The sequence below is a fragment of the Lissotriton vulgaris genome, chromosome 6, assembly GCF_964263255.1.
Source record: "Lissotriton vulgaris chromosome 6, aLisVul1.2, whole genome shotgun sequence".
NCBI lineage: Eukaryota > Metazoa > Chordata > Amphibia > Caudata > Salamandridae > Lissotriton > Lissotriton vulgaris.
Window position 1 is genome coordinate 1,319,253,555 of NC_141694.1, and position 18,050 is coordinate 1,319,271,604.

Here is an 18,050-nt window from a genome sequence, read left to right on the forward strand (position 1 = left end):
AAGCAGAACGAGGGTGCTGTTGCGTATGTGCCGGATGTGTTGAGTATATGTGAGCCACGGGCTTTGACCAAGAGTGAGTTGATTGATGCTATGTCAGCAGATGGTTCCATGACTGAGCTAAAGAAAATGATACTCACAGGGTGTAAAAGAGAAAGTACAGTGTCAGTCACCAACAGACCATTTGTTAAGGTTCTAGACAAACTTTCTCTGTTTAATGATACAGTGATCATGCGTGGTGACTTGTTTGTCCCACCAATTTCTTTGAGAAATAGTTTAATTATGTTGGCTCACGAAGGACATCTAGGCCAAACAAGAACTAAGCAGAGACTAAGAATGAATTGGTGGTGGCCTGGCATGGATGCAGAGGTGAATGCTTGGATAACTAAATGTCAGGTCTGTAAGGAGAGCGATAAACATTTAAAAGTTGGTGTTCAAGCTTCCTCTGGTCACATTACTGATCCAGGTCAACCTTGGCATACCATATGCTTAGATTTCATAGGACTAATGAATGGTTTAAGAGAAAATTTGCGTTTTGGTATTGTTGCGGTCGATGTACATACAAGGTGGATGATTGTTAAATTTACCAAGGATATTACTACCTCCACCACCATTCGTGCTTTGAAATGTATATGGAGAGAAGAGGGAATACCGTCTGTTCTTTTAACGGACAATGGTACACAACTGACATCAGATGAAATGCAGAAATTCCTTTCAAGTTGTGGAATTAAACATAGCCGTACCTCCCTGTACAACCCACAGGGTAATGGCATGGTTGAGAGGGCCAACCGTGTGATTAAGGGTGCCATACAGATGGCAACTTCTAATGGGCAAGACGTAGACTCAGTTGTTTCAAAAATGTTGTGGGCACATCGCTCCAGTGTACATAGCGTTACAGGCAAAACTCCTTTTGAAATGATGCGTGGGAGATTACTCAACACTAAACTTGTTCCAACTTGGATGAGGGACATTATTTCTGGTAAAGATGTTTCTGCTAATTCATTTCAAGTTGCATATCAAGATCGCATCACTAATAAATCCAATTTTAATAGGAGAATTTGCCCTGGAGATCTGGTTAAAAGACGCTCTGGTAGACCCACTTCTTCTACTAAATTCCTTGGACCTTTCAGGGTTAAAGTCACTTTGCCGTATGGGGTAATTCTAGATAATGGTGAAAAATGGAACTATAGGAGAGTTGCCTTGTATCAAAAGAAAAATGGTGTTAATGGTATTAATCCTTCACCTTGTGACTCTCCTGTCAACAACACATTCTTATCTATGTCTTTTTTTTTTATTTATTAATTTTTTTTCCCCATTTGCACCCATGGTGGTGGGAGACAGATTAAAGCAAACAAAGATAAATCATACATAATTGTACATAAGAAGAAATTATACAATAATTATTAAAGAACATTATTATTTACGTCGCCAACCATTTTTCAAAAGGTGCCCAATTCTTGGAAGCAGTTAAACGTCTTTTCTTTCCTCTAAAAGCCTGTACAGAACTCTCTTCTTCTTATCTATGTCTGATGATGATTTTCTTCAAAATTCCCAGACTGTAAGTTCTTCTTGTGTTAATGTGCAAGGAGGGGGTGATGCTCCTGCTCCTCCTCCTTCTGCCCCTTATGACTCTTCTTGTTCTCGTCGGGGACGTTTGTTTAGAAATTGTCATCCACCAAGTTACTTGAAAGATTATGTTTGTAAATAGAATGTACTTTGCATAGAATGTGCTACTAAATCTGCATCTTTCTTTTTTCTCACTTCTTCTGTTATTCTCTTCATTCTTTTGTTTCCATTATATAAGAGAAGAGGATGTGTTGTAATCTTCTATTTTTATTATAGAGTTTAGACTCCTGTTCTGCCATGTTCCATATTCCAGCTATGTGCAGATATTCTCTTCCCTGGCAGTTGCTGTTGGACTGGCCAAGGGGAGAGCCACACTTTTCTTACCTAGGATACTTCTTAAGAATAAACCTACCTGCAACTCATAACTTTATTTGTACTGGCGTATTTTTGATCACAATAGATTGTCAATGAACTATCAATGCAAAATAAGATGGAGTAACTATTGCAGAATTCTGAAGTTTATGATGCAATTTAGAACAGTGATGCTTCCGTAATTTTGACCTTTTTGACCCAATGCTATCAATGTATCATACTGACCTAAGCATATGCATCTACAATGCTTGTCCTTGGCGCTTTATTCAGTATTTGCGGTCTCATTTCCTTCTTCAGAAACTTTCTGAATGGACTGTAAGTTAGTTGTGGTAGTCAGAATTGTTCTTCTTCTGATCTTGCGCTTTTTCGCATCACCGCTCCCATCCAAAGATGACTGGAATATGGCAAAAAAGAAAATGCTGTTGATCACAATCTGCCAGCCATGCCACTTACATGATATATTTCACATATTTCCTATTCACTACTTTCAAAAACGTATTAATAAAATATTGCCTTATCCCAAGTAGAAAAAGCCTGGGATGTCATAATTTGTCATACTACAGTTGTTCAAACCTTTTAAGCTATGATATGGTAATTTTCTTACAAAGCATGAGGCACCTTATCAAACATACCACACCTCCTAATTATGCTGTACTAATCTATAAGAAAACTGAACTGAAGATTATCAATGTTCTAAATGTAATGTAATGAATCAAATGAATACATATATACATATATATGCACATATTTATATATGTGTATCTGTATATACAACATACATACACACACACACACACACACACACACACATATATCTATCTATCAGTGTCAGTCATCACTGTGTAGTTGTGTAGCTAAAGGTGGGTGAGAGTTTTCATAGGAAGAGCGTTGTTTTTTTGCTGATAACTTTGCAGCTGTTTGTTAAGTCGGCATGAAACTTTCCCCAAAAAGTTCACTCATCTCGGCATCTTCCTGAAAGGTTCAGAATGATCCGTTAAATGGGGGCCAAGAAAAAGGGAAGTTCCCAAAACAAAGATTTCCTATGTTCATTTTCGTGGGAAACTTCTGTTGCAGGTGCAAAAAAAACAAACAAACAGCTGAATGGAATCACAAAAGGCAAAAAGTGAACTTTACTCAGAAAGCATGTTTTTTGTGGTTTGGTGGAAACTCATCCTGACGTTTTTGAGAATTTTGTATTTAAATAGGTGCTCAGGATGGTCACGAAGGGGTTACAAAAATAGGTATGTCTTGACTGTTGGCCCGGCAGTACTGAAGAAAAAAAATCATTAAATACACACACACACACACATAAATATGTGTGTGTGTGTGTGTTTGTGTGTATTATAATCAGAGCAATATATATATATATATATATATATATATATATATATATATATATATATATATATATATATATATATATATATATATATATAATGTTTCACTTGATATGAGTGCAAGAAGTAATTTGAGACCTAAGTCGATTTTCTTGCTTCAAGTCAAGAATGATGTCATTGACGTTTTTGAAAAGAGTGTAAGCAAGAAGTTTTTCAGAATTTCAAATGATAAAAGCTACAAAGGTTAAAGCAATGTGACGCCAAAACAAAGAAAAGCAATAGATGACTTGAAAGATGATAATTCAATAGTGATTAAATAATCCAACAAAGGTGGTAACGTTGTGGTGTTATCTAGAGCCAAGTACACAGAAGAAGGTTTAAAACAACTGGCAGATGCTTCGAAATATTGTAGGAGCAACAGAATGGAATATGAGCATTCTGTTAGATTATTTAATGAAAAATTATCTTCCTGGAAAACCAAAGGTTTACTTGAGAAGGAAGAGTTTAAATTTCTTGAGTGCAAATTTCCCAGATTACCAGCACTCTATTTACTGCCTAAAATTCATAAAAACAAAGATAATCCACCAGGGAGACCCATACTCTTGTCCAAAAGTAGTTGTTTGGAGAACACATCGAGATATGTTGATCATTTTTTACAGGGTCTGGTTCAGAAATTACCATCATATGACAAAGATTCAGGGGAATTTTTGAGGTGTTTAGATAACATTGCATGGAATGATGATTACTCTTTGCTTTCTCTTGATGTCACAAGTTTGTATACGTGCATTCCCCATGATTTGAGTTTGAGTGCATGTAGATATTTTTTGTCCGAAAGATCAATTTCACACTTACGCCACACGGAAATGCTTTTGGAAATGATAGATATTTGTCTCAAAGAGAATTACTTTCTCTTTGATGGCAAAGTTTACAGACAAACCCTCGGAACATCTATGGGACCTGCTTTGCTCCATCTTTTGCAGGTCTCTGTATGGGGTTCTGGGAAGAGAGAGTAGTTTATGTATCATCAATGTTTTCAGAAAAGGTGGCCAAATTGGTCAGGTACATTGATGATATTTTTGTGGTATGGAAGGGTACAGAAACTGAAGCTGTTAAGTTTGTTGAGTTACTGAATGTCAACACGTTTAATCTCCACCTGACAAGCCAGTGGTCCAGAGAGTCCTTGGAGTTCCTAGACTTAAAGTTGAAAGTGGAAAACATGAAATTGGAAAGTTCTCTGTTTAGGAAGTCTACTTCAGGCAATAGTATCCTGCATGCACGCAGTTGCCATCCGAGCTCACTGATTAATAGTATTCCTGTGGGTGAACTGTTACGTGCGAAACGCAAGTGTAGCACAGAACAAAGTTACAAAACGGAAGAATCGATAATGACTAAGAGATTTCTTTCGAGGGGTTACCTACCTGAAGTTGTCAACAATGCTAAATGTGTTGTAGCCGAAAGGTCAAGGGAATCACTACTAGTCGAAAAAGAGAAAATTGATCCATCAAAAGAAATGTCCGAAAAAAACAGATTCATTACGACATATAGCAATCCCGCATTCAAGGTTCGGAAAGGACTTGCAAAATTCTGGCCAATACTTCACACGGATCCGGATTTAGCAAAATGTGTAGAAGCGTCTCCACAAGTTACATTTAGGAGAGCTAGATCACTCAAAGACCTACTTTGTAGAGCAGTTGAACCACCAAAAAGGAGGATTTTGGGGATACATGGCTTCTACACATGTAGGAAGTGTAAAGCGTGTAAGAATAGTAAGAATCTTAAAGAAGCCAGATTATCACCCGGTGGTGAAGTTTACCACATTAAAGATCACACTTCTTGCAACACTGAATTTGCAGTTTATGCATTGTTCTGCCCGTGTAAAAAAGCATATATTGGCAGCACAATCCATAAAGCTAAGATCAGGATCCTGGAACATCTGCGAGCGATTAAAAATGTCGACAAGCAGTACGCTGTGGCCAGCCATTTTCAGATTCACCACAAACAAGACACGAATCTCTTGAGTTTTTGTGTATTAGACTCTGTCAAACTTAATGAAAGGGGAGACAATAGAGTACAGTGCCTACAGCGGCTTGAATCTAGATTAATCATCCAGTACAAGACACTAGCACCGATAGGGCATAACTGTGATGAGGAGCTTGCAGTACATTTGGGCTAGGATAGTTCAAAATCTAGAACATTGCACTTTCCGGAAGTATTGTCGTTGAAGCTAGTGAAACACATTTAAAAAAAATTAGTATAAGTGATAGAATATAGTTTTTAGTGTTCCCCAGGGAGTGTTCCCATCTTAAATCCAAATTAGCTAAGCCATTAGATGCTTGTACCATTGTTATTATTGTATGAGTTTTAGTCTTGTTAGTCTTTTATTAGTGGTTATGTTGTCTCACATTAAGGGCCCGATGTAGGTAATCCCAGATTACAGATTCTTAAATACCAAATCATACCGATTCAGTATTTAAGAACAGGCAAATGGGATGTAGGTAATTTTACCAAAAAAAATATCGAATCAGTAAGTTTCGGTAATTACCGAATCGGTAAATACCGATTCGGTAATCATTCCTATGGGCCTGGAGGCCCATAGGAATGAATGCCAATTACTGAATCGGTATTTACAGATTCGGTAAAAGGGGGAAACATTGAAGGGTGGCAGGGTGTCACTTTGACACCCTGTTGCACCCCTCAATTGTGTATGGGTGCACATGTTGCAGACATACATGCCCTAAGGGCATGTATGTCTGCAACATGGCACTGTTGGAAAAGCAAAAAAAATGTTTTTTCCAAGGTTTTCATTATTTACCACCAACTTGTAGTTGGTGGTAAATAACGAATCCTAAAAGGGAAAAAGCACTCATTTGAGTGCTCCCTACTTAGCAAAATCGGTAATTTACCAATTTGTTATTTTAAGGAATCTGTAAATTACCAAATCAGTAAAATGCCCACCTACATCTCTTTTTCCAAATACCGTCCGGTAACAGCCGAAATTACCGATTTTCGGCCAGTACCGACCGGTATTTGCCTACCTACATCTGGCCCTAAGTATTGTTTATATTTTTTCAGATGTTCCGGTAAAGGGAGTTGAAGAAATGTGCAAGAGCAAAAGTATTGATTTTTGAATTGTTTATTTTCTGACTAGTGGCACAGGATTTCAAGAAAAAAATGTATGTCAGCCCACTAGGGCTCAACCTGTTTAAAAATGTTTAAAAATGTTAAAAATGTTTTAAAATGACTAAAAGAATGCTTAGAATGATCAAATACTAAACAAAATACGGGCGGAACACGTTGTGGTACACTCAAAGCAATATACATCATTTTTTTTAAATGCAGAGGCATTTGTGCCGTTGTTGGGAAAAGTGATCAGCCCACTTGGGCGCAATCCCTGTAATGCACAAGCATTCCCACTTAAGAGCGCGTTATTCTTCTTTATGAACTACATGCACCAACAAACATAGACCTGTACTCTTTAGCCCGTTTTGTTCGTAGGACGCTTTATAATCCTTTTTTTCTAAACTGCACAACATTTAAGAATATTGAATGAAAGTTAATGCACTAGCAGTTAAGATAATGTATTTCTTGTTATTTTTTCATTTGCACATGTGTACCGCAACAGTGAACGGGGGTCTGTTTATAGTGTTGTTTACTTTGAGCATGTCACGAGGATTGGTATCGTTACAACGCAGGCTATTACAACGCCTGCTGTTACAACGCGGTTTTTACATCGCATACCACTACAACGCATAGTGCTTTTAAGCGCTGGATAGTGATTTATTTAATTTACTATTCCAACTCCAGTCCCCGTGGATAGTAGGGAAGGTGTTGGATAGTAAATTAAATATATTCCCTATCCTAGAGCGCCCCCCAGCGCAATGCGTTGTAATGGTTTGCGTTGTAATGGTTGCGTTGTAATGGTAGTGCGTTGTAATAAATGCGTTGTAAGTGTTGTTCCCCTGTCAGGATTGTTTAAACACCAATGCCTTAACCACCAACAGCACTCGTGACCATGAGACGTAGGTCTCGAAACGCGTTTAGTGGAACTGCCATTATTTTGCTAAAATAAAAAATATTGCTGATATTGCATCCTGAGTTCGTGGAGCTGTGTTTTTCTCGGGTTAGATACTCATGTCATCTGTCACAGTATCTCTGGATCATATATAATCCAGGCTGGAGGAAGCAGACTGAGATATTCTATCTCGAAGGGGCGAGATGTCTATCATTTGACGGCCCCTGTTTTACGTCTAACCTGGAGGACTGGCCGCTACAGCTATTGGGGACACAGGACTGACACCGTTATTTTCGTTGTTCTTTGACCACCCCACCCTCCTGCAGCGGGCACTAATCCATCATTCATCTCCACTCCCCCACACCAGCTACCTGATTTTGCTAAGACTGTGCATGCTGGGATTTGGAGTCCGTTACAATCAACACGGACTGCCCTTGCTGTGCTGAACGCATTAGGGGGAGGGAACTCTGGTGCCTGCAGGTATTTACACACGGGAGGAGCTCATTAGGGACAGGTTCGTTTCAGAGGAAGGCGCTGAAGAAGGCTATTATGCCGAAATGCATCTGCCATTGCTGGGACTTCTGAAATAAACGGCTTGTCAGTTCCCTACTCCCCTTGTGGCCTCTCATCTTTTCTTTAGAAGGATTGTTCGTGATATATACTGCGCTTGCCAGAAGTGCAGAAGGGATGGCCCTGCAGCAACAAGTGACCCGGGATTAAACTGGCACCACGCTGCTTGCAGCTTTTTTTCTAATCGAGGGATCGATATTCCCGAGGTCTGCCAAGAATCACAGGCTGGAGGAAGCAGACTGAGATATTCTATCTCGAAGGGGAGAGATGTCTCTCATTTGACGGCCCCTGTTTCTCGTCTAACCTGGAGGACTGGCCGCTACAGCTATAGGGGACACAGGACTGGCACCGTTATTTTCGTTGTTCTTCGACCACCCCAGCATCCTGCAGTGGGCACTAATCCATCATTCATCTCCACTCCCCCACACCAGCTACCTGATTTTGCCGAGACTGTGCATGCTGGGATTTGGAGTCCGTTACAATCAACACGGACTGCCATTGCTGTGCTGAATGCATTAGGGGGAGGGAACTCTGGTGCCTGCAGGTATTTACACACAGGAGGAGCTCATTAGGGAAAGGTTCGTTTCAGAGGAAGGCGCTGAAGAAGGCTATTACGCCGAAATGCATCCGCCATTGCTGGGACTTCTGAAATAAACGGCTTGTCTGTTCCCTACTCCCCTTGTGGCCTCTCATCTTTTCTTTGGAAGGATTATTCGTGATATTTACTGTGCTTGCCAGAAGCACAGAAGGGATGGCCCTGCTGCAACAAGTGACCCGGGATTAAACTGGCACCACGCTGCTTGCAGCTTTTTTTCTAATCGAGGGATCGATATTCCCGAGGTCTGCCAAGAATCACAGGCAGGAGGAAGCAGACTGAGATATTCTATCTCGAAGGAGCGAGATGTCTCTTATTTGATGGCCCCTGTTTCTCGTCTAACCTGGAGGACTGGCCGCTACAGCTATAGGGGACACAGGACTGGCACCGTTATTTTCGTTGTTCTTCGACCACCCCACCCTCCTGCAGCGGGCACTAATCCATCATTCATCTCCACTCCCCCACACCAGCTACCTGATTTTGCCGAGACTGTGCATTCTGGGATTTGGAGTCCGTTACAATCAACACGGACTTCCATTGCTGTGCTGAACGCATTAGGGGGAGGGAACTCTGGTGCCTGCAGGTATTTACACACAGGAGGAGCTCATTAGGGAAAGGTTTGTTTCAGAGGAAGGCGCTGAAGAAGGCTATTACACCGAAATGCATCCGCCATTGCTGGGACTTCTGAAATAAATGGCTTGTCTGTTCCCTACTCCCCTTGTGGCCTCTCATCTTTTCTTTGGAAGGATTGTTCGTGATATATACTGCGCTTGCCAGAAGCACAGAAGGGATGGCCCTGCTGCAACAAGTGACCCGGGATTAAACTGGCACCACGCGGCTAGCAGCTGGTTTTTCTAATCGAGGGATCGATATTCCCGAGGTCCGCCAAGAATCACAGGCTGGAGGAAGCAGACTGAGATATTCTATCTCGAAGGAGCGAGATGTCTCTCATTTGACGGCCCCTGTTTCTCGTCTAACCTGGAGGACTGGCCGCTACAGCTATAGGGGACACAGGACTGGCACCGTTATTTTTGTTGTTCTTCGACCACCCCACCCTCCTGCAGCTGGCACTAATCCATCATTCATCTCCACTCCCCCACACCAGCTACCTGATTTTGCCGAGACTGTGCATGCTGGGATTTGGAGTCCGTTACAATCAACACAGACTGCCATTGCTGTGCTGAACGCCTTAGGGGGAGGGAACTCTGGTGCCTGCAGGTATTTACACACAGGAGGAGCTCATTAGGGAAAGGTTCGTTTCAGAGGAAGGCGCTGAAGAAGGCTATTACGCCGAAATGCATCCGCCATTGCTGGGACTTCTGAAATAAACGGCTTATCTACTCCCCTTGTGGCCTCTCATCTTTTCTTTGGAAAGATTGTTTGTGATATATCTGCGGACATATCTCCTGGCAATGTTGGAGGCAGGTGTGAAGTTGGGGATGTGGGAGACGTGGCCGCTGGCCGGAGGAAGAACTCGGAGCATGCAATTTTGACCCCATTACCGGATGACAACAAGAACAGTGCATTCTGGAACTTGGAGGCGCCATTGGTGCAAGGCGCGCCAGAACTAAGACAGGTGTTGGAACATACTCACCTGGGGGGCAGCAGCTCATTAGTTAAGAGAGCGGGCGGGATATTTAAATAGAGCTGTGATGCCCTGGTCTCACACAGACACGCAAGCGGCGCTGACGAGGCGGGATGCCGCAAGAACGTTGTGCCTGTTCACTTCTGCAAGAGCGGCTAAATAAAGTCTCCATATCTAATCCTCAAGTGGGTCTCGCTTCTTTCGTTTGGAGAAGGTGTTGGACATGTGTGCTTGGTAACCAATATATATATATATATATATATATATATATATATATATATATATATATATATATATATATATTGGTTACCAAGCACACTTCCTCTCGATAAAGGATGGCACCGACTCCGTGAGTTAACTCAAGTTTGAAGTTTTATTTTCAAAGCTGCATGAAGACGCGTTTCGGCGGAAGCCTCCGCCTTGCTCACTGCATCTACCCAAATGATGTTACAAAACATATATACCTCTGTACAAACACAGTTACTTCACTGTGATTGGTATCTAGTTACCACGGTGACACTTAGTTTGGTCATGTGGTATGGCAACAGACATAGAAGAGTCACTATATATCATACTCAGACTCGTAATGTGCATAATCATTTTACATGGAAAACCATCTGATAAAATTGCTAGTATTAAAGCATAATTTGCGTGCAATACAGATTCAAATAACAGGTTGATTTAGTGTACATGTTTGTTACATACTTGTATCAGATGGCACCAAGATGTATAGCATTATTGGTAGGCAAAAAACGGGTGAGGATATACCTGGAGTCCAGTAAGCTTTCCACAGTCTCTGACAAATACACGGGGGAATATACTGAATACTCATAATGATAATCAAGGTATATTGGGTAACTCGACATCTAGAGCTTTTTAGGTAAATTCCCTCATAACAGTCAATGATAGTCACAAGCCAATGACAATGAATCATACTGAAAAAATAAATAAACCCATTAAAAATAGCAAGTTACATTTACCATGATACATAGTGTACACATATATATATAGTGCTCTGATTAGACTAGGAAGCTTTTTCTCCTGTTGACCTTTCGGTACTGCAGGACCAGTACCGTTCCGGCAGTGTCAAAGAAGTAGTATAAGATGGAAAGATAGGGATACCCTGGCCAGTTGGCACATGTGTGGAGAACCCTGAGGGATACCCCAGGTGTCAAAAATGAAAACAAGGTTTTTTGTGCAGCGGTGCCCTCCCATGCAGTATCACGGTACTCCTGAGGAAGCCAGTGCTTAAGCTTGGGCCTCACAGTCTCACAGTACAGTGCACGCGTCTCTGATGGAAGATTGCACAGTACTGCTGTACCATGGGGGCAAATCTTGAGCACCGGTAACCCAGGAGTACCGAAGGCCATGTGCAGCAATCGGTTAGCAGTTATTTTTGTGTTATTTCAACACCAGCTGTAATATCACTTTAACTACCAGTGAATCAATCTATCTATCTATCTTAATAAATAGTTTCACACTTCGATGATATACCTTATGATCAGGAGGTTATTTTCAATGTGAATTATTTTCACGTCAAGCATCCATTTTCAGAAAACAGTTCTTTTCACTTGTTCTTGAATCTGCAGAATTAAAAACTAATACAATTATGCAATGCTTAACTATTTTATGTGGGTGTAGGTACCGGCTCTGGTACACGGGTAAATGTTGGGCCATTCCCAAAGGAAAATGAGCTCTCACTGCTGTCCCTTGAGTCATATGAGGACCCTCCTAAATTCAGAAGGCCCATTTGTTGCTATTCAAAGATATATAAGAAGGCTGAGAACATTGATTTTTATCAGCTGGGGACCATCTAAGCCAGATGACCAAGTAGATATAGAGTGGGCTCACCAAAGAGTTTTGTGAGTGATGGTTACGTATTTGAGTGCATTAAATCACATTTTAAGTTACAAAGAAACAATGAATCAATACTTTTATAGACCCAAAATATGTCTGGGAAGCTGTGGGAACCTATCCTATAAGCAAATATTCCAGAGGTCTACACTCATTAGTAAAATTACAGTTATATCTTCTTAGTAATAGTGATATTTTGTAACCAGTGCTGGAAATGTTTAATACCCACTGGCACAATAGCATAGGCCGCATTTACTGTTGACTCTTCTTTGCTGGTTGTATGTTTATGATGTTCTGGAAATTGCTTTTTAGGCTCAAGGAAAATTGGGATTGTGAGTATTGTCATTTTAAGCTTCTGCTTTCTTCCCTTGCCATCTACAGATTTCTGTAAAATACCAAAAGGAAAATATTGTTGTAAGAATTTTCTTCCCATACTATACTTACCAATTATTTCATATTTAGAGGTTTTGATTATGTTATTAGAGTATATGCCCAATCACATGAAAATTAGGTGATTTCTTTGAAATACCTTATGATTTCTCAAATTGAAATTGTTTCAAAAACGCGTGACAGAACATGCTGAATTACTTACAAAAATTGCTGCACATCATCATAGGTCCACAAACATCTCTGCAGATGCACATGAAGGATTTTATAGAAAAGGCCTATACTCATAATTCTCATTTTTTTCAATTTCTTTTATTGGGAGTTTTACTTTTCATGGTACATTGTTATACATTTTGCATGAAGACAGGAGTAAATAGGTTGTCAGTCCATATCAAAGTATTGCAGTACATCCATCCTATCTTATAACATGTAGCTCTAGCAAAAGATAGCATAATTACATGGATACTACATCTCCAGTGGACTAGTATGTGATATAAAGGGCTGACCTGTGTGGGTTTCCGTTAGCGTGCGAAAGGAGAATCAGTCCCCCACTCTATCCCTGTACACCTCTGCAGTAAATGCCCTTGCTTGAGTTCCCAATACTTTTGAACCAATGCTTGGGGTGTCGGGAGGGGGAGGGGGGTGGGGATAAACGTAGAACAATTAACTAAGGGAGAAGGGAATGGAGGGGGGTTGGGGGTCTGCGAGCTGTATTGTGGTAATCGTCTATCACTAAGTTGGTTGCATTTCCTTTATGCGGATTCTGTGACATCAGTTGATCAGGGAGTGTGACGTCCTAGGGATGCTACCTCCCCCATTACGATTCAGGGTTCCAGTCTGAGGAATTCTTAGTATATGGTCGGCCCTCCTCCTCCCTCAGTTATGACGTGCCAGCATTTTCTTGCGCCATTGGGGACAGGGGTGGGGTTAGAGAGTAAAATTGAGTAGCTCCGGGGGAGCCATCTAGTGTTGTTTCCTGTGTGAATTGGAACATGAGTTCTGCCCATTTCATGGAGATGGGATGTTTGCGGATCCCCTTCACTTCCTCATCTCTTATCGTTTCTTCTTCCGCCGCCCCCCATTTTTTAACGGCGCCTATCCAGGCTGCTTCCGGGGGCCCTGCCGGTGCCCTCCAATGCATGCCCCGTTTCACCAGGAGTAAGACCAGGGACGCAAATCAAGGCCTATACTCATCATTATGCCCTAAAATTATTCAGGAAATACAACTGAGTGTGTGAGGATAGAAACACTTTTGGAATGGAACAAACGCATTCCTAAAATAATATATGTTGCCCCAGAATGTGACAGAGAGTGCAGTACATTACAGAGATCTCTAAAGGTGCCTGATGGTCATTCTTTGGCTTGCCAAGAATAGCAGTAACTATACGATTATCCAGACAAAAAATGAATTTACCAGCCGGTATTTGGGTCATACATTTCAAAAAAGTAATTTTATCTAGTTGAACCCCAAGGAGTCCATTTGAATCACTGGTCCGTCATGCAAGTCCACAGATCAAATTTGGAATGAATATTGAGATGGGCTAAAAAAAACTCAAAGTAATGCATAAATTCTATTTCTCAACCAATCTCCTATGTCATTGAAGCTAATAACACAATATATCAGATATCAGTGAAAAAGGAATCAACTGGTGGATCTTAAATTTAGTTATAGAACTACTATCTACTTTTTGAACTAGAGATTTTTGGTATTGGGAAAAACATCACTTTCAAGGCCCAGCTGGAGTTGTCTTTCACTTGCTCAGAAACAGAATTGCAGAATTGGAACAAAATATGAAAACAGTCATACTTCAGAATTTGAGATTGAAAATGATTGAGCTGGAACCAAGACCTAGGACCTAGGTCTATGAGGCTTTAGAAGAATGGGAGACTGAAGCATTTGAACGAGAGAGACACAGAAGCATTTGAAGGAGAGAGAAACAGGAGTGGAAGATATTTAGGACCTTTTCCTTGATATCTATGTATATCACAGGAAGATCAGATCAAGCAATGGAGGAAAGCTATGGTATCAAATGGTTTATATCCAGTGTTAATGGCTGAGGAAAAGTCAGGGAGCAAGTGTAAGGAGAAAACAAAACACATGAATGTGACAGGGTATGGTGAGTTAGATGATGAATTGGTGGAGGACATTTTAACTAAAAACCCTCCACCGTATCAAGAAGGACCGAGTAGTGTCCCCGCGAGTGCACCAGTAATGGGAACAGCCTTAATTCCACAAATTGTACATGATACATCAGTTAATAGGATGCTTCAAGACAGAGAGAGAAAAGCATTAAGTAAACATAGGGAAGAGTTATTACAGAAAATAGGTCAATTAAACATGAGCCCTGGAGCATTGCCTGTACCAGTGATTATAGATCCTGTTATTCCATTATATGGAGATAAAATAAATTGCCCAAAGCCCCAAGTTGAAACAACTCATTTGAATAATCCTAGAAAGGAGATAATAATATCTGATGAGCAAACCAGTGAGTGTGATTCATTAATGGATCTACTGATAAGATAACCAGTAAGTGAAACCCCCAAAAGAGCTACACCCAGTAGTTGAAAAGAGAAAAGATTTGTGATACCCTCAGGAACTAGAAGCTCACCAACAGTAACTCCAGAAGATTTGGAGAGATGGGCACAGGGAATAGAAAAGCAGAGTACAACCCAAAAGATTTTAAATATTTACAAACTGAAAGAAGAATTGGAAGAGATGATAGCTGGAAACGTGGGAATAGATAGGTTGAAACATTACAATGAAGAAGAACTGTTGCTTGTGTGCAGGAGTATAACTAGAAATGCTAAATGGTTTCATGAGAAACTGACAGAGCTTCCTTCAGAGATGGGAATATATATAGGGAGATCAAAAGTATTTCAAAAACCATATCGCGAGGAATTTACTGATAAGGATTTGTAGAATATGAATGTGTCTGGTAAGAAAACTACAGGTCAAGGAGTTAATGAATATTTTTCAAAAATGGAGAGACATTTACAAGTGGAGAACTAGGTGGACAAGAAAGAAGGAGGAAGCTCAGGCGAAGGAAGCAGCGTCTGCATTTTTGTTGAAAGAATCAGACAAGGCAGAAAGATTGTATCCCATTAGAGAGGTACTTGGTGATGGAAATGTCTATGTTCCATGGAGCAGACATGATATTTTCCTAGAGTAAGAGAGAAACCAGTTGAATGGTACAAACAAGCTGAAAAGTTTTGAAGGTTTTGTTCATTTGGATGGTTTGTTTGACATAGTGGTACCTACTGATTTGTGGACGGAATGTAAGATTACTATTGATCGGTCAATTGAGGAGTATCCAAGGGATTCAGAAACAGGAGCGCCCTCTGATGATGTAATGAAGAAATATCATCAATTACTTACTTTTCTGAAAGGGACAATTCCACCCAAAGAAACAGATTGGGTAACGATAGATAGAACAACTCAAGAGCCAAATGAGTCTGTACATGCATACTATGAGCGACTGCTACAGGTGTTTAAGCAGTATAGTGGATTTGAGAATATTGGAGATAAGGATAAGGGACATTTTGTGTATCGGTTTGTGTATGGTCTGAAACCAGAGATTAGGCAAATGATTCAGCAGCACATGTTGTGTTGGCAGGGAAAACCGATAGATGATATTTTGAAATAAGCAAAATATTGTGGAGATGATATTGAAGCAAGGCATAGAGAGTTAAAAAAAGAATATGATGTGGGCGCAAGTAAAATTGGCAGAACAGCAGGAAATTAAGTTGAATGGTCAAACTGATAGTCAGATGAGAAAACAGACTCAGAATTATCAGGTGGTGAATGGTGGTAAATTGAGAGAACGAATGAACAGAGGATGCAAAGAAGAAGTTTCCTTTTCATGCGTGCGGAAAGCTTGGACATTGGTATAACGAGTGTAAGAGTATTCAGAATAATAATGGGCCAAATCACAGTTTGAATCCACAGACGCAGAATGAAGTGCTTATGAATCAGCCACAGCAGGTAGTTAATCCACAGTGTCAGGTGCCACCAGCTCCTATGCCAAAGTTTGTGAACCAACCAAAGTACAGTGCGGACGCCGGATTCCAAGGACAACGTGGCTACTCAAAATTCTGTGGTTTCACAATATCATTTACAGGAAAATGATGACGAAATTAGTCACTTACAATGACGGTGCCTGAGAGGGGAGGAAGAGGAGTGCGTACGTGGCACATCCTTGTCGGTAGATCAGTCAGGTCAATATGTTAATGGGAAAATGGATACTGGTGCTACCTATTCTACTGTGAGAACAGCAGACATCCCAAACCTAACCCTCTCGGGCGACTCGATTCAAGTTGTAGGTATTTCGAATCAACAGATTAGATCCCCCAATCACAGAACTAATGGAAGTGCATATTGGAAATTTTTAAGACATGCATAGCTTTGTAGTTTGTGACTCTAGTCCAGTAAATCTATTAGGAAGAGATCAGTTGTGCAAAATGAATTGTACCATTTATTGCACTCCGGATGGTGTTGCAGTCCAAACCCCTGATGAGATATTGTATATAAAATCATGCTAGCTAAACAAGGCACAGAAGTAGATGAAATGTATTCTTTGATGACAATACATGATTTATCAGAAGAACTGAAAATGACAGTGAACCCAACAGTATGGGATTTCACAGGTAAAGAAATTGGATTCATGTCAAACGTAGAGCCAGTGAAGGTACAATATATTCATGACCAACTAGTGGCATCAAAATCATGAGAAGATTGTGTTACTGATTCTATTGCATTATGTGAACCATTTGCCTGATGGAGGACACAAGGTGTCACCAGAAAATTTGCGATTTTGTCGAACAGAAGTCAGATATTTAGGCCACAAGATTGAAAGAAGAGTGAGAAAAGTGACCCCAGAAAGAATTAAAATTATCAAGCAAATGCAGTTACCACAAATGCAAAGAGAGATATAAAAATGTTTCTCGGAGTGGTTGGATACTGTTGGTAGTGAATTTTTGGGTTTTCCCTGCTGGCAAAGCCATTGATTCAGAGGACACGAAAGAGAGTGAAAGATCCAATTGTCTGAACAGATGAAAGCGTGGAAGCATTTGTGAGATTGCGAAATTTTCTGTGTGAGGCCCCTTCCTTGGGTGTGCCTGATTATGCGAAAGAGTTTGCACTGTTCTGTTGTGAGAGAGAAAGTTGTGCACTTTCAGTTTTGACACAAAGCATGGATTAAGCCGACCACCAGTGCCATATTTTTCCGCTACTTTGGATCCGGTGGCATCAGCTTTACCTGGCTGCTTAAAAGCAGTAGCTGCTAACTGTGTGAGTCTGGAGCAGAGTGAGTCAATTGTGATGGGACATCCAGTTAAAGTCTATGTCCCACATTCAGTCAAGATCCTTTTAACAAGAACTCGAACACAGCACCTTACCCCTAGTTGGATGACTAAGTATGAAAGAGTGATTCTTGGAGCAGAAAATGTTACAGAAATTAGGTGTACAATGGTAAATCCAACCACACTATTACCAGACCCACACTGTGGAGAAGTGAAAGATGAGGCAGATCATGATTGCTTGAATGTGACTGAGATGTGCACCAAGCCCCACCCTGAATCAAGGAATTACCCCTAAAGGACCCAGACCACAAACTATTTGTAGATGGCTCATGCATAAGACTGGAGGGAGGAAAACTCAGTGCACGTATGCTGTATGCAAAATATATGGGGTTGTTGAAGCATCCTGTTTACCGGGAGTCAAGTCTGCACAAGTAGCCGAATTGGTGGCCTTAACAAATCATGCAAAATTGGGAAAAA